General features: G+C 41.6%; 1 protein-coding gene across 10 annotated transcripts in view; it reads left to right on the forward strand.

The window, feature by feature from the left end:
- Positions 1-18,620, forward strand: part of ZFHX3 (zinc finger homeobox 3) — a 340,568-nt gene that overhangs the window by 94,673 nt on the left and 227,275 nt on the right. For 6 of the 10 annotated variants that reach the window (XM_079989142.1, XM_079989141.1, XM_079989131.1 and 3 more), the window contains exon 3: positions 4,257-4,327. The exons of 3 other annotated variants lie outside the window; for them this stretch is intronic. The gene's annotated coding sequence lies outside the window, so the exon portion shown is untranslated. Of the gene's footprint in view, positions 1-4,256; positions 4,328-17,493; positions 17,685-18,620 lie in introns of all 10 variants that reach the window. One more of the 10 variants, XM_079989138.1, reaches the window with a different exon arrangement.

Here is an 18,620-nt window from a genome sequence, read left to right on the forward strand (position 1 = left end):
GAAAACCAGATGGGCAAACATTTCAAACTCTCCTAACCAATGCAAATAATTGTCTCATCCAGTCATAAATATTCAGATTTTCATGAAACCAAATTCAACTGCGTGATACGTCAAAGTAATGAAAGACAGAAGAAAAAGCAAATAAAAAGATGTGGCTTTTGGTGTGATAAATGCACATCCAACAACTCTCAGTGAATCCATACCAGTGTCCATACTGCAGTTGAGATAAATGAGATGCAGTCTTGGCTTTGGTGCATATTTAATGTCATTCTTTTCACAACTATGCTATAAAGAGATCATTTTAGAGGGATCATTTATAAATTTTGTGTTGACCAATTGTGGAAAGTAGATTTATCTAACAGTGCATATTCTCTGTTTCTGTCAAGTCATATATTCCTATACCAGCTGACTTCTGGCCATTGATGATGGACTATGCAGGTCACCTTAAGCAGCAATTGGTGGAAATACAGGATACCAATTTAACAAATAAATAAGTAAATATGTTTGATCTTATTCTGTGAAAAAATGGCATTACAATTCAACTGAAGTCAAGCACTTCTAATTGACTTTAATGAGAGATATAAGTTCTCACATTGAAATGAACAGAAAAGTGCTTAACTTTTGCACATTTATAATTAGTGTGTTGGCTGTGTCTGTTCCTGGAGATATCTGATCTGGGGACAGTGATATCTGTTTTAGTTACACACTATATATATCACTATAGTGCATAGTTGTCAACATTTCCCTATTTTTAAGGGAAATTCCCTTATTCCAAATAGGATTCCTCGCAAGAAAAGGGAGAAGATGACATCTATACTATAGTGTGCTGTATGTGGGGCTGCCTTTGGAAAGGGTTCAGAAACTTTAGTGGGTCCAAGATGCTATGACTTCATTGCTGATTAGAGCCAGTTACAAGGAGAACAAAAACTCCTTGTTACAACAGCTTCACTGGTTAATGGTCTGTTTCTGGCACAATTAGAAGTGCTGGTTATGACCTACAAACCCCTATACAGCTTGGGTCCATGTTATCTGAAGGACTTTTTCTCCCTATATGAGCTTGCCTAAGCTTTGAGATTTTCTGAGGTTTTTCTTGGTCCCGCCACCTTCATGGGCACATTTGGTGAGGCTGCTCCTAAACTGTGGAACTCACTTCCATGGGAGATTAGGCTGGCCACCTCTCTGCTTTCCTGTTGCCGGCCGGTAAAGGCTTTTTTGTTTAGAGAGGACTTTTTCTACTAACTGGCTATTGTGGCAGAGTGTTGTATGGTTTTGTTTATTTGTTTTTTGCTGTTAGATTTTAAAATGTTTTTAAGTGTTTGGATTCACTGCTGTTTTAATAGACTAACTTTGTAATATATATATATATATATTGATTAGTGTGGTTTTCGTTGTATTTGTTCAAATTCATGTTGTGAACCACCTTGGGTCCTGTACTAGGGGGAAGGTGGGACATAAAACAAATGAACCAACTTTGGCTTGACTTCCAACACTGCAAAGGTCTCTTTTGGATATTGTTGCCATGCTTTGTCTGCTCCACCTGTTCTGAGAGCTTGTTTGTTTTCATTATAGCTATTGGAAGTACAGTGGTACCTCGGGTTACAAACTTAATTTGTTCTGGAGGTCCGTTCTTAACCTGAAACTGTTCTTAACATGAGGTGCACTTTTGCTAATGGGGGCTTCCTGCTGCCGCTGTGCCATCGCCGTGCGATTTCCGTTCTCATACTGGGGCAAAGTTCATAACCCAAGGTAACTACTTCCAGGTTAGCAGAGTTTGTAACCCAAAGTGTTTGTAACCCGAGGTACCACTGTACAACCTTCTCTTCCAGTCTTTTTTAAAAATCAGGAAAGCAAAAATCCCAATGCAGAAGAGGCTAACAAAGGAACAAAGTACCGGTAGCTGTGAGTCTGCCTCTGACACATTAGAGCAGGGAAGATTACCACTTGCTGATTGCCTGGGTTTATCATAACTTGGTTAGTATGCTACTGAAGCACTCTCGGTTTAACATGCCAATCAGGTCTGTGCAGGCACTCCACAGCATGGAGCTTACAACCAGACTAGTTATGCTGATAATGACTACGGAAATGCCCAAGCATTTTACTTGCCTGCTTTTTGCTTAACTTGTGCTCTCTTTCTTTTCATACACAATGCCACATATACAGCTTTTGGAAGATGGTTCAAGAATGAAATGTTCAAAGGTCTATTTTGTATTAGTTGATGCTGCTGCCGCCTTAACCCTCACCCATGCCCCCAAAGATTCTTGCTTGCATAGACAACACTGTTTCTTCTTCTGAGCCACCACAGAGTTTGATGGGATAAAATACAGCCATGATGAAGAGAGACTAAGACCTTGAAGAAGAGACTTACTTTGTCCTGCTCTGAAATGGCCATGTTGAACAGAGACTGGAATGAAGATGGCCAGTTCACATTCCATTAGAAAGCTTATTTTTTCTGTGTGTATGCAGAACAACAGTATTGCAGTTCCGTGCTTGGGGAGGCATTTGGAGTATTCCCCGCCCCCTTTTGATTCCAGGAAGAATTTATACATTTCAGTCCAGCTGGTACAGAAAGTATGTCTAGGCTTCCTAGATCCTTTATCATAAGTGAAGTTAACTAATCCAGCCTTCCTGTATTGAAAAGTCATGGTGTCTTCTGGAGATGGAAAAATGTCTACTTCTGTTGTTGAATGGTTAATTTTAAAGACTCTTATCTTTTGTGCTCTCTTGCTCTCTGAATTTGCTTGAGGCTCCAAAAAGGGTTTTCGGCAACCTCCGGTTAATCATTACTTAGCCATCTTCTCCCAGCTCCAGTTCTTGACACCATGCTCCTTTCTAGAAATCTCCCTGGTTCCAGGGGCTTTGCCATCCATAGGAAATACCAAGAAACCCCATCCAAGAGCTGTCAGAAACAGCTGGTGCCGTCTCAGGCACTCCAGCCTTGCTCATCTTTGATTTTGGCTGTGATCCAGACTGTTTTCCTGTGATCGTTTCTCTGTCTTTTTTCATAATCCCTTTTAAAACATAACCAGCAATTAGCTGCTCCCCACCCCCCTCGGCTGTTCTCCACATGTATATGTACACCAAATGCCACAACAATCTGATTTTCTCCAAGTCTAAAAAATACAGTTTTGCATTAGCTGGCAAGCAAATTATGAAAGGCTTTGTATTTACTCACTTTGTAAATGATGTTGATCCATTTAAATGTTCAGAAGCGGTGAGATGCTAAAGACACCCAGGATGACTGTGTATTCCTAGGAAGGCAGTAGAAAGCAATCTACTGTTACCTCATTGATTCGGCTTTCCTCCTTTGCTGTCAGTGAGCCAAGGAATTCCCCCAATGTTGTTACGTAGCAGATACCAGAAACATGAGTCACTTCTTATTCCCTGATCAAAAGGTCCACTTCATCTGTGCATGGAATGGCGATGGCTGGACTGCATGTCTCCCAAGGTGCCCTGGAAGGAACACACTTGCCAGTTGAGACTTTGTCATCTTTCTTTCTGCTGCCCCCTCCTCTCCACGCTTTTACTTGCCTTTGCATTTTCCTTCCTTTCTTCCTCCCCTTCTGTCAGTGCATTGCTGTCAGCAGCAAGCCCAGCAAGAGCTGGGTCCCTCTTGCCTTCTGGGTTGTTGGTTTTTTTTGTATGTATGTATGTATGTATGTATGTATGTATGTTGTTGTTCTTTCTTTCCTTCTTTCTTTTTTACTGCAGCAGCCTTTAGCTGCTTACTCTGCCAGGCTGGATCACCAAAGACACATGATTCACTCACAATGAATAATCAATACCAATATTGATCTGTGGAAAATGTTTGTAAATTCCTGGAAAGAAAATCAGGAACAGAGCACAGGGAGGTTTGTGGGGGACGACAGTCAGTTTGCAGCAGCGGCTTCCAGTAATAGGAGAACCATTCTGGGGTCCCAAGCCACATCTGCTTCTCCCCTACCCATTCTTCACTCGAAATGTGCCTTAACATGCTAACCAGGAAGCTGGCAAAAGTGTGCAAAATGGATAGCAGAGGTAACATGTCTGTCCCACACTGCCTAGAGCATTTCCATGGCCCAGAATCTGGGGGCAGAAGGTCAATGTAAACAGCTATCTACTACTACCTTACCTGCACAGTATGGTTTGTATCCAGCTAAGTTCTATTTAGAGTTGACTCATTGAAATTAATGAGCCTAGGTTAGTAATGTCCATTAATTTCAATAGTTCTGCTTGAGCATGACTAAACTTGGATACAACCCTTCTTCCTTCCCTTCTAGGAAATGGTCCAGCTCTGTGTAATATGCTCTTGGGCAGCCACACATCCTTCTACAGGTTCATGGAAAAACAAGTGAGTTCCTTCTGCTTTTCAAACCCGTCTGTCTGGTTACCTAGGGACAATTCTTATATGCCACAGGGAGCGCACTTGTTTTGGGCTTGCCGATCAGAAGGTTGGCGGTTCAAATCCCCACAGCAGGGTGAGCTCCTGTTGCTCTGTCCCAGCTCCTGCCAACCTAGCAATTTGAAAGCACGCCAGTACAAGTAGATAAAGAGGTACTGATGTGGCCGGAAGGTAAATGGCGTTTCAGTGCACTTTGGTTTCTGTCACCATGTTCCGTTGCACCAGTAGCAGTTAAGTCATGCTTGCCACAGGACCCTGAAAGCTGTCTGTGGACAAATGCTGGATCCCTCAGCCTGAAAGTGAGATGAACGCTGCAACCCCATAGTCGCCTTTGACTGGACTTAACTGTTCAGGAGAACTCAATAATTATAGGCATCCTCATCAATGAAAACCTGGTTTTCCCAGAGGCAGTGGTGGGACATAGAACTTGAGTGTGTGTATCCCACCAAGCTGAGTTGTGGCTGTGCTAATTTTACAATACTCTTGCATCTGTGAAATCTACTGTTTGTACATAGCCTACCCCTAAAGCATCAGCTGTCGCCAGTAGGAGAAAGGCTGGTTTTTTTTTTTTTTTTTTTTTAAAAAAGCAAACTTCTCTCTGGCTTCTGCTAAGCTAACACAATCCAACTAGCAGAGACATTGATATCACAGGGGGATGTGATGCCCCTGCCCATCACAACTGCTCAAACCCAGTTATTTATTCTGCTGCCACCACATCTGCCCTGTGACATGTGTTAATTCCAGTTCTTGGCCTCCCAAGCAGGGTTGCCAAAGAAGGTGCTTATGAATATTTTATTTATTTATTAAATTTCTATTCCACTCTTCCTCCCAGAGGAACCCAGGGTTACAAACAACAACAACAAAAAATAACAACATATTAAAAACAATTACACTGCAGTTGCCAAATAGGAATGATTTCTGCTTAAAGGGTTTGTTGAAAGAGGAAGGTATTCTCAGTAGGTGCTGAAAAGACTACAGAGACAGTGCCTGTCTAATATTCAAGGGGAGGGAATTTCAAAGGGGAGGTGCCATAACGCTACATTATGTGGAACAGACCTCCCGATAAGATGGTATCTACAAAAGGCCCTCACTGGCAGAGCACATGATCAGCTGGGTATATAAGGGGTGAGACGATCTCTCAGTTATCCTGCTCTCAAGCTGCTTAGGGCTTTATACACCAAAACCAGCACTAAATAAATAAATAAATAAATTTTATTATTTATACCCTGCCCATCTGACTGGGTTTTCCCAGCCACTCTGGGCAACTCCCAGCGGAATAATAAAAACACGATAAAACATAAAACATTAAAAACTTCTCTAAATGCCTTGAACTTAGCTAATGGGCAGTTGTTGGCACCCGTCTGTCTCAAGAGACAATGGAGTGCACCTTCGGGGGTGAAGTCAAACCAAAGTGACCTCCGTGGGGCACAAGTATGGAGGTCCTGGGCTGCCTTGATGACAACACCCCCCCCCTTCTCGGCCTTATTGATGTGGTCCAATGGAAAGCAGAGCAATATGTTTGGCACCAGCTTCACTACAGGAGTTGTCAGAAGGAGGTGTACAAGGCACCCTCCAGCCATCTTAGTGGCTTCACTCTTAGGGTTTAATCCTTAGCCTTTTCTTCTCCCAAACATCCCCCCCCCCAGGGCAGTGAAGGTTTAGGATCAGGGTTTTCCTTCTCCTAAATGGGATACCTTCCCAGGTTGACAAGCCCCATTTGCCCCTCACTTCCCTCTCCATCATGTGCAGAAACTGCTTCCTTGACCATTGGACCCACTATTGGTCTCAATCCACCAGTCTGTATTCTCATGCAGCAGAAGTCCCTAAGTTACCCTCACCTGGTTTAGCCAGCCAGTTGAAAACTGTTCCTGGAGTGTGGCCACTGTTGCATGTTGACAGCTTCAGTAGCCACAGGTAAGAGTGCAGGGGTGGAGACCAAAGGTGGACAGACTTCCCCAGAAGGAGCATGATGTGTCCCTCACCAGATGCGCTATCCCTCCCCTAACACCCCATGCACCCCTAATGGGCAGTAATACCACAATTAAAGATGAGGGAAAATATGATAGGCTTTCCTTGCATGAAAGTCTGAACAAGGAACAATTATGACTGCAGAGAAGGACTGACCCTCACCTAGAAGACCAACTGTGCCAGATTTGCATGGGGACCCTTCACTGCTCCTTCCTTTAGGGTCAAAGGGTCAGTAATCATTCCCCCTGCCTCTGCTAGCATGTAGCGGTTCTTGTACTTGATGCAGAGATTGGGATGACTCCCACCCAAGTTTCCAGTGTTATGTGATGTGCAGATCAGCTCATAGGAATAAAACCAGAGAAGCAATCATGGCTATCTTTGGTTTGACACTTTTTGCAATGCAGACTAGTTCATTTTGGCAAAGGCCTTTTCTTGTAATTGGACTTCTGTCGATATGAATTTTTATTGACACATATCACTTTATCTCCTTCACCAGAATCTCTGATTGCCATAAACAGTAAACACTGAAAGGAGTGTTTACTTGTCAGAAAAAGAAACAATCAGAAAGTTCTGTCTCTTAAGTTTTACTTTATTGTTGAGTCCTTCACCTTTGCACCACATTTCTCAGTCAGCTAAGCAGGATTCCCTTTCTTGACTGGTAGTTTTATTCTTTCATGGAACAAGCTTGTATGGTGTAATGGCAAACAGAGGGTAGCAGAGGGAATATTGTCAAAAATCTCCCTCTCTTCTTTTCTCTCCCCTTGCTTTATTATCCTCTCTCTTTTTGTCATTTAACTCCAATTATGGGATGCTAAGTGCTTTTGGAAATTTCATTGTTAATATCTTCTTACAGTGCTATTAACGTAAATCAACTTTAATAGTGTCCCAGCAAGTGTAAAAGCAATCAAAAATTCAGTACTCACGAATCATTCTGTAATTTCAGCATAAAATGTTAATAGAAATAATATCGAATACCATAAAATATCAGCAAATTCAACTTTAAATATAGGTGATAAATGACATTTCTGTCCTGAGAAGTTCTGTGGACTTTGCACCAGGAATTCTTTTCCTGGCAAACCCATGCTATAGTGATCCAGGAACCCTCTTACCCCTCCCTCCCCTTTGGCGCAACCAACATCATTTTTTGAAGAAATTCTGTTTGTGGGAATATTTCCATTTTCAGAATCTAAAACAGCATTTAGTCGCATGCAGCAGCAAAGCAGTTTTAGTGGCCAGAATGCAGGGTCGGTGTTAATTGATTTTCAAGCAGCAGACACCTGCTAGTACCTGGCTGCCCTCAGGCTGCCCAGAAAAGCTCTAACTTCATTGATGTTGGCTGAGACTTGGAATTTCCCAGAAAAAAGGCTTTAGTTGAACTGGAATTAAAGCTGCAAATATCTATCATCTATTAATTAAGTTTATAAAACCCTCATGAGAGTCTTGTGGAAGCAACATTTTTGTGCTGCTCATAGTGCTGAAGAAATCATTTGAATTGCTGGAATATTCTGTCTGCACAAGTGCAGCCCAAAGGCTTTAGGAAAGTGAATGTGCAGTTCACTCTTAACATTACAGTATCCCACCCTGTGCTTCAGCTTTTCCCTTCTAGGAACCTGTGCTCCTGCCCAAGAACTTGGCAAAGGAGGTGTCACCCACCTGATCATGTTAGATGCAGAAAATGGCTGGGCTGACTCGAGTAGCTTTGAAGTTTGGGAGTACAACTGCCAACATGATGAAACTGTACTTTATTCATAGCTCAGTTTTGCCAGACCAATATCAGCTCAGGTATCAGAGCATTTCACTATGTGTGTTGTCTCATTTCTGGGCTTATCTTAAATTTAAATAATTATTTCTTATAATTCTAATCACTGCTAATATGCTCAAAGTTCTTTGGAAATTAATTTCTAGGCTCAAATGTTTTTCTGTAATGAAACAAGTTGCAGCTTGAGGTGGCCATTTACACCAGGAAAATGCCATAGGTGTGGGAGGAGAGTGCTTTAGGCACTCCCCATGGCTTGTTCTTAAAGCAATTTAAAGAGATGTCTCACAGATCTCTGATTTCTTGTCCAGTTGGACCCCCATGCTTATAGTTGGATGTTGAGTGTTTCCTAATAGTGTGTAATGAGGGGCAGCACCAGCCAGCCTGGGGCACCACCTGGTAGTGCTTTGGCTTCTACCACCTCTGCTGCCATTGGAGTAGCATGGTGTGGTGGGATAGCCTGCCGTCAGTCACTCCCCTAATCCCCTCCTATCTGCAGATGTATTTACCCAGCAGTAGAAGTCTTTCCTTTGGGAAGTGAGTGAACACTTGGTTTCATACTGTGATGGTCAACTGTCATATTAGATTCCCCAGTATGAGATGCTTGATGACTTCTTCAGCCATTGCCCTCTACTAGGGTGGTGGACCTGTTTGAGTAGCCTGTTCTCAGAGCTAGAGGCAATAAAGCAGACTGGGAGATTGCAAAAACACAAGTGGCAGACATCTAGATGTGGATCCAACTAAACTCAGAAAAAGCTCATTATTGAGTTCACTCTCAGTAATGATAATGGCAGCAAATAATAGTACTTTGCCACCATAGTGTCTTTTGGATCCAGGGACACGGGTGGCACTGTGGTCTAAACCAACGAGCCTCTTGGGCTTGCTGATTGGAAGGTTAGCAGTTTGAATCTGTGTGATGGGGTGAGCTCCCATTGCTCTGTCTCGGCTCCTGCCAACCTAGCAGTTCAAAAGCATACTAGTACAAGTAGGTAAATAGGTACTGCTGCAGCGGGAAGGGAAATGGCGTTTCTGTGTGCTCTGGCACTTGTCACGGTCCTCCGTGTGCCAGTAGTGGTTCAGTCATGCTGGCTGCATGACTCGGGAAGCTGTCTGTGGACAAGCACCAGCTCCCTCAGCCTGAAAAGCAAGATGAGCACCACACGCCATAGTTGCCTTTGACTGGACTTAACCATCCAGGGATCCTTTACCTTTTTACAAGTGGGAACCTGAGGGGAGCATTAATCAGTTTGCCATTTAAGTGGTTGGGAGCTGCTTATCCTGGTGGCAGTGGTGCCCATGGTGATGGCCATTTTTTGCTTTTAAATGTTGTGCCCACAAGGGGAGCAGCAGAGGCAAGCTTCTTCTTCCCTTTCTCCCACTCAGAGCCAAACCAGGGTTTCAAATGGCTAATATGTAGAGAGTGGGAAAACATGATAGTGGCTGGACCAAGAGCTCTAGCTGCAGCCACTTTCATTAAAAACCTGTGGTGGCAGGCAGTGTCACTTAGAAGGGAAAAAAGAGTCATCACTGCAGAGATTGCTGTTGCTACTAGTAAAATAAGCAGCTCCCTCCCACAAACTGGTTTGACACTCCACCTCCTGAAATTGTCATTCTCTTTTTTTTGGAAATGGCCCCCCATTTAGTGCTAAATTTTGGTATTGTTTCAGGCTTCATTTTGGTACAGAAACTATCTTGTTGCTTGGACAGATAGCCTGTAACGGGAGAAGGACAGGGGAATGTGACCCTACTTATTCTTCAGGCCAATGATCACCAACATTTTGGGGTCTAGGGGCACATTTGGAGTTTTGAGAAGGCACCACTCAGAAAATAGCACCAGTAAGAAAATGGCTTCTGCCAGAAGTGTTACACAAAATGGCTGCCAACTCCAAAACAGGAGAAAAAGAAAAGAGATGATAACATTAAATGGTTTAAACACATAAAAAACTATTTATTTATGTTTTGTTATCTGAATATTTTTGGTGGGAAACCTTCTTTTACAGGCACTGGCTGTAACTTTGTTTCTTGCTGGGGTATTGTTGTAGAGCTGGAAATTAAAAGATAGATGAATTGAGGAATAATTTTGAATTACTATAGCCAGCCATATTTCATATATAGTCACAAATAAAAATACATACTTAATGCTGGTTGGCAAGTCTGAGTTTTTAAGGAATGAAAAAGAATAAAAATACATGGAAAATATACACAAAATACATTTAAAACCTCACCATAGTAGTAGTTGAACCATACTGGCCCAGGTTAGTGGGAAGCCGGAGGCTGAATGTCATCTACTAGCTCCTCAATTTTAGGGGTGTATGAGGAAATAATGTGACTGGCAAACAGCAAATCAAAACAAATAGAGCAGCAAATGGGTGAATGCAAGGAGTAGAAAAGACAGAAGTACTAAAGTGGAGGGGAAAGCAGTAGTTCTTTAGGACCCCAGGGATTCCTGTTACCTGATGTCTAAACAACTTATTTATGAATCACACCTCTGACTTCATGCATAAACTAAAATCACTGAAGCAGTCAGCCAAGTTCATTTCACAGGAACTGCTTAGAAGAGTACCTGCACATTGTGCTTCATAACTTTTTCCTCTCTCTAGGAGGGCTAGAGACTTATTTGCTAAAAAATGAAATCCCAGAATACAGGGTCCCTGCCTGGGAGCACCAATGAAGATATTTACAAGTGCCATGGCTCCCATGGCTGCTTGGTCACTCCTGCTCCAGGCTCTCTCTGTGGATTCAGCTAAGTATCCTTCCAGATAGGGTTTCTGGTTTGGGAGTTGGGGCATGGTGCTTCAATGGTTCTACTCTTATCTGGAGGGCTCACTCTGTTTCATAGTGCTGAGTGAGTTCTGCTTAACTCCGTGACGTCTATTCCATGGGAACCCAGAGGGCTTTAACATCTACAGGAATTTTTTGAGTGAGATTATCTGCAGTTTTGACACTCAAGGCATCTCCACAGTTTTGCTGCCGAGTCTGAGATGTTTTCCACTTATCCTGTGCTTTCTAGGCACAGGTAAAAGCGGTTTTTCTTTTGTCCTGCTGCTTTCCCTGGAAAAACCCACAGTATACCACTGAATCAGAACAAATGTCAATCCACTGAGAAACATATTGACATTTGTTCTGATTCATCAGTAAACAGCAGGTTTTCCTGGGAGAAAGCAGCAAGACAAGTGGAGGTGTGGACGAACCCTCAGTTATAACTAGAGATGACCTTCAGCTCTAGCTCTCCTTTATATCAGATTCAGATGAAGCAATAGAAATGCTGACTCATTGCCTCAAGGCAGCAATGGACCAGGAAACTTAGTCATTATGAGATGGAAGTACTGGTGGTGGGTACTGTCCATGGAAGTGGTATTATATCCAACCTGTCCTGAATTAGGTTCCAGATCGCTCCCGCTAAAGGATTATATTTGCAGTTAGGGATTGCTCCAGCTCTGTTGCTAGAGATCTAAGTAGCACAAGAGGGCCTTTTACCAGCCAAGGCTGATACATGAGCTGTGATCCTGGAGAGAAAGAGCTTGGCTACAGATACCCATGTTCTGGTAACTTCCAGTTAAGACTACTGCAGTGAGTATGGGGTGCCTTTGAAGACTGTCTGGAAACTGCGGTTAGTTCAAAACACAGCTACTGTCAGCTACTAACTGGGATCAAGTGTTAGAAACACATTGTGCCAGATAGCTTTGCTAACTTCTTGTCGGACTAGCTTCAGAACCGTATATGGCCTCGGACATGGACGTCAATGTTACGTCTTCCTCTTTATCAGCTTTACTTACGCTAAAACTTGCCTCAAGTGCGGAAGGTGGCTATGGGCAAGAGGGCCTTTTGGGTTGTGGCACCATGCTTGTGAAATTCTCTCCTCATGCAGACTAACCTGACATCTGTGCTTTAATGCACTAGGCAAAGGCATTCTTATTTTCACCTTTGATATATTTTTATTTCTGGTCTGGTTATTTTTAGTACCACCTTTTACAGTTGTCACTTGTTACTTTATTACTGTTTTATTGTGATTTACAAGCTATTTTAATTTGCCCTACAAATATATGATTGAAGGGCAGAATGGAAACATTTTAAATATGAGTAAATAAATATATTCAGCTGCTTGCAGGAATTTGATGTGGGTGTGTATGTGACTACTTGGATTTGTAGTTTTATATTATGAGTTTAAAATTTAACTTGCAAAAGCCTTTGGGATGGTCACCTCTCCTCCTGACAAGGACGCTATAGTTGCATGTTAGTCAGACATTCTAGAGGTGAAGTGTGTATTCCTCTACCGTGCATCACTATGCTTCATTTGTTGAATTTCTGCCTGCCATGCCTCTGTTAATAAACATAAGCCTCTTTACACCCTGAATGAACCTATTTCTGTGGAGTATACCGGTAAATGAAGATGATAAATAAATGAAAATGGTATTGAATAATCTTTCATTAAAATTAATTAATGGAAAGCACATTATAATCAACAGAACTTTAAGACTTCTTCAAATGTCTCTACAAACACCAAGCAAGGAAGGAAGGGCAAAAGCCTGCATTTGGAGTGGTGATAAGGTGCTTTTGTGCCCTTCTCTCAGATAAAACTCTTATGAAGGCATTACATGCAGGCAGGCTGTCCAATGCAAATTGCAGTCTTAGATCAAACCTCACCAGCAGTGTATTAATTCAGTATTTATGCGTATTTTGAAGTGTTGCTTAAACTGAATCACACACTTTTTTCTTGTCAGAGCCACCCATATTTCCTCAGCTGTGTTCAGCTGTGTTGCATGTGTGTAAAGAGAGAACCTGTCTTTTCTCGGAAACTTCCTAGAAATGTGGAAAATCTTGACAATTGTTCTCTGTTAGTAATTTTGACCTGTAAACTGTACAAAATGGCATTTCATTTCTACCTTTTAGACAAGGTAAAGCAGCTAGAAATCCAGGTGAAATTTTTGCTGCATCAAGAAAAGTTACCAGAAAAAGAAAAGATGCCAGTAACATCCATCTGAGCAGCTCTTGTAAACTGTTTAAAACTAGCCATTTGGAAAGTACTTGATGGAAAGGTATGCTCACTGCCAGGGAAGCTACTGAAAAGGGCTTTTCAGTCTTCCATCCAGTACTTAGGTTTCCTGTCTTCCTTAAGGAAGACAAGGCGGCATCTGCTGTGCCTGGCTGAAACTGCTGTATTTTCAGGCTGAAAAACTCCTGTCAGAGTTTGATAATATTATGTGTATTGACTGAAATCCTACAGGGTGGACATAGTGGGCCCTTTTCATTCCCATAGCACATTGTAACCTAGCAGCTACCTTTGGAAAGTAACCAATATCAAGAGGCACTTGATATTTGCAAGGATCATGGGGGTCCTCTCTCTTCTCAAGTTCCAAAATTTACAATAGTCTTAATTTAAAAGTTAAGCCAGGGATCAGTTGCTTAATCTGGAACTGGGAACCTGGGAGCAGGGGAAAGAAAGAAAGAAAGAAAGAAAGAAAGAAAGAAAGAAAGAAAGAAAGAAAGACTCCTGTTCCCCAGTCTCATATGCCAGTGTGAGCTGACTCCAGCTTTCCCAGCCAATTGTCAAGCGAACTGTTGTCTTGCTTTTAATTAAGGGTATCTGAATCAAAATTGGATAAAAAGGACTGGGAGCGGGCTTCATTCCTGCAGGTGTTGCTGAAATACACAAGGCAGAAGCAGCTGGTAATGAGTTGGTGAAAATGAAAAAGGGACATAAGTAGCTTCTTTAGCAAATCCCCTGGAAATGACACAGAGCCTCTTAGATCGATAGGACTCATCTAGCCAAGGGCTGCTGGACCCACTTACACCTCAGGGGAGAGAGGTGGATGGCTACAGTATTAACTATGAAACCGAAGCAAAGTCTCATTTCATTATTTTCTTCCTTCCCCAGCATCAGTGCACATGAGGGCTTGAGGGAGATAGTGCATAATATAGGGACATTTGATGTAGTCCCAGCATGAGGAGGCCAGGTGCCCTGACAAACTGTTCCTGGAGCACCACAAAGTAGGATGTGGCATTTGAACACAAGTGTGAGAGTTCTGTTCTTGGATGGCTTATCTAATTAGATTCACCCAATCTAAACAAGGGTGTGTGTGGAATCTGGCAGAGCACCTTCTTGCCATAGGTGCACAGTGGTTGCCCTAATACCCTGATAGACACATCCAGTGTAGCTGGCAAGTCAGGTCCTGCTCAGCACAGAGCTGGAACAAGCACAATTCCCTGACTGAACAAAAAGGCTAGTGGCAACTGCTTGTGAAGGCTTGGATTTATGAAGCAGCACAATATGCAGTGAGAGTGGATATTTGCATCTGCTGGGGATTTAGAGAGGGAGCCAAAAAGAAAGCATCAAGAAACCTGGTAGTGTTGGAAGTGGAGATTAGCCTGGGGAAGGCTTCCTCATAGCTCCTTCCTTCATTTTGTACAGTGGTGTGCAGGGGAGTTAAAAATGTTTTAGTGTGTTTAGGTTATGGTTAGGTTATGTTTAGGTTATCTTTAGGTTATGGTTGTATATATATTGCTTGGGACCTCAGTGTTTAAGGTGATTAATTACTTAATAATAATGCAAAACTGAAACTTTTAAAGCAAAGCAGAAGAGAGAGCATCTGAAAGCTAGTTGGAAATGGAGATTTGAGACAACTTGTCAAGCCAATGTTCATTTTTTTTAAAATTATTGTTATTTGTATACCTCACCAAATCAACAAATGTCTGGTTGGACACCGCAGTAGCACCAAGCACTCTGGAACATTGTTGAAATGCAAATGGATTTCAAAAAAGTAATTGCTGTGGATAAAATAAAGATAAGATTCATTTTAGGGGATATTTGAAGCTTTCTCTATATCAGTTACTGGATTTTGAAACATCTTGATTTGGAAATATGTGGAAATAAGCTGAGCCACTCAGCTGAGTAGCATTTTATTAATTCAAATTTTCTCATTGGGGATTAGGGAGGGCAGTATACTACATATAATGAGGCATACCATCTAAACAAGTCTGTAGTCTCTGACAAATAATTTACCTTTGAGGGGGGAAACACATTTCAAAAATTTTGCTGTTTTTCCCCATTGTTACTGAATTTTAAATGGTATTATTTCTTGTTGTGAGACCTTGTTTTAGGGCAGCCTGTTCATACTGTAAATAAATAAATTTGTTGGAATTACTTGTTATATATTATTGCCATTTAGTGAGCTATTGTAGGAAGGAATTTGAAAGCATTCCACCTACCCTTTGGAGGGCACTGAAATTTCAGAGGGTCTGCTTCATTTAATCTGGAGCCAAGGAATAGCTGGCTTTGCTCTGAGAGCACACCCTGCTGGTCAGTGTGAGTGCATCTAATCATAATCCATAAATGGACACCAAAAATTAATGTGCAATAATATAAAATTGTACAAAAGATGAGGTAGGGGGCAGAATATGTTACCAGAAGAGCCATTCATGTTCCCATATGAAGTACTATCACCTATTTTTACTCCTAGGTCACAGAAGAATGACTGAGAGAAGGCTTGACATCTTGTAGGCCTGATGTGGACTATATAATCCATGACTGATAAATAGCATGGCTGCTGCAGTCCTGAAGCATTAGGCTTAACAGGATTTGACCTGAAGACTTGAAGAAATGGTGTGGTACCAAAGAGAAAGAAGATGCCTAGACGGGGGTGGGGGGGTGGGGTTCCATACTTTCTAGTGACCAGCAGCTAAACTGAGAAATAAATACAGGCTGTTTAGTTGTCTGAAAGCATCATTATATTACCTATGGCCAATATCAGTCGCTATCTGCTACTAATGGTGTTTTACAATCCCCCACACGCCTCTTATAGACCAAAAATACTGGTGCCCCAAAACTATTACTATATGATATGATACTCTCTCTTGGTTATCCTTTATTTCCCAGAGTCTGGTGGCTTTTAGAGTGGACTCTGAACACAGCCAGTAAGCTGAGCTGAAGCCCTGTTCAGTATGTGACTAGTTACTAGGGTTAGCTGAAAGAATGTGCATTTATTTACTGAAGGTACTTTATAAATCAATACCTTGTTTTTGAACTCAGGTCAATAGGAATAACTCAGAAAAACAACAAACAACTACAGCAGCCCTAAAACAGCACTTTCAGCATATTGATTTTTAGAATAGTATCTTTTCCTGGTATTATTCACACAAACTTGAATATCACAAGTCGTAATGAATGTATAAATAAATAAATAAATAAATATGTGAAATGAAATGAACAAACAGTCAAAGCATTGTACCTTGGTGGCTCAGCAAAAATTAAAATGTCAAGAAATGTTAGTGTTGCCCTATCAAAATTGTGCAGCACTGAAAATGTAGTTTGGATTCAAGTATGTCAAAATGCTACCAGTAATTGAGTATGAATATAATTAACTTCCTTTTAATGTGAGAATAATAACATTTACTTTCTTCATGCAATGACTACTAGAACCTTATTGTTAGGCTTAGAATGTGTGTGTACCATGACAATTTTATTGCTAGCATGTTATTTTAAGGCATATGCAGTTATTTGGGAGTAAGCCCCATTGCACCAAGTGGCCCAGTGTGCATTTCATGGTAAACCATGATTGATTTCTGGTTTTTTTGTTTCCTCCCTGCTAGCACATGAAAGAAACACACCAAGACCTCTAACTTAGCATTATGTTCAAACACCATAGTTGTTGTTTTTTTGCTTATAACAAATCATAATCAGTATGCCAAAATTAAACCTTGGTTGCAGATCATAACTTGCTGGAAGATAAACCCACAACCCTTGGTTTGGATGTGAGAGTGGTCTGTTTCTTCCACATTCTAGAAGGGAGGAGACAAACAGACAAGAAAGGCTTGTTCATGGTAAACCAACAAGGCAAATGATGAAACTTTCTTCTATGTAAATATGCATAGGATTGGGCTGCACATGTGTCAGTGTGTCACTTTCATAGAATCATAGAAGTGTAAGGTTGGAAGGGACCATGAAAGTAAACTAGTCCAACAATGCAGCAATGCGGGAATCTTTTACCTAACGGACTCAAACCCACGACCCTGAGATTAAGAATCTCATGCTTTACCAACTGAGATATCCCAGACATCTTTGAGTCTCTGTTTGTATACTTGGTGGTGAGGAGTGTACAACACATGTTCAAATGGAGCTCTGACCCATAAGGTCATTTTCATGGTCAAATGTGGCATATTTTGCAATTAATTTTGGATGCTTGGAATTTTTAAAACTATGCTTAAAGGGAAAGAAAGAATTGTCATTGAGCAAAAATACAAGACATCTTCAAGGCATATCTAGCATAGGAGTGCTTGCTATTTGTAGAAGCCCATCTTAGCATTCTATGTCCACCCAGGTTGGTCCTGCATTTCTGGCTTCAGACTGGAGGCGATGGGATAATAAATTATCACACACCTTCCTCTCTTCCTGCAGGGGTGTTCCCCAGTCATAGCTATGGGTCTAGTGACTTGCTCCAGTTGCCATACTGCACCTTAAGGTGTCAGGCATGCATACGTGCTCACTCTCCCACAGCCTGCCCTTCTGAATTCTGCCAGACTCAGCTTATACTTTTTTCTTCTCAACTTTCTGGATCCACACATTTTGACAATCCTGGAGGGAATAAGGTAACCAGGCTAGCCTGTAGCAGCAAATAAAGCAAAGAAATCATTCTGTCACAATACATTTGTAAGTTTTTAAAGTGTGACAAAGCTTCATTCTTTGTTCTTCTGAACTAGTCCTTCTATACTAGGAACAAGTTATATTATTTTGTTTATTCAAGGCATACAACTTGTGAGAGCCAGTGTGATGTAATGGCTGGGGAAACCCAGCCAGGTGGGTGGGGTATAAATAAATTATTATGATTATTATTATGGTTAGCCTGCTGGACACAGACATGAGATACCAGGGTTCAAATCTCTTCTCAGCCATGAAACGCACTGGGCAACCTTGGGTCAGTCACTGTCTCTCACCCTAACCTACCTGACAGGGTGGTTGTGAAGAAAACATGGAAAGGGGAAACCATGTATGTTACCTTGAGGAAAGGTAGGATATAATAGGGTTGACATATTTCAAAAAGTGAAAATCTGGACACAAAAGTCCAGATTTTCATGTACATTTAAGTAATTTCTGCCCAATGTTTCCGATGGCCGAATCCCAGTAATGATTGGAAAATTCCAAATGTGTGGCAACCCTAGGATATAAATGTAATAACAATGCACAAATAAATTGTTTTTATAGAGTCATAAGTACTTGAGAGGGTATTGCAGGACATCTTGGTTGATGCAGGAAATACCCAACAGATAGATGCCAGCCCAGCCTCTGCATAAAAGACATGCAGCTAGGAAGAGTCCACCCACGCCCTTGCTGCCACTCTTGCTAATTGGATCAATTTTTGAACTGTTCTTACAATCAAGACCTTTATCCTAAAGCTTGGATATCATCTGTACAGTGGTGCCCCGCAAGACGAATGCCTTGCAAGACGAAAAACCCGCTAGACGAAAGGGTTTTCTGTTTTTCGAGGCGCTTCGCAAGATGAATTTCTCTATGGGCTTGCTTCGCAA

The sequence above is a fragment of the Podarcis cretensis genome, assembly GCF_951804945.1.
Source record: "Podarcis cretensis genome assembly, chromosome: 8".
NCBI lineage: Eukaryota > Metazoa > Chordata > Lepidosauria > Squamata > Lacertidae > Podarcis > Podarcis cretensis.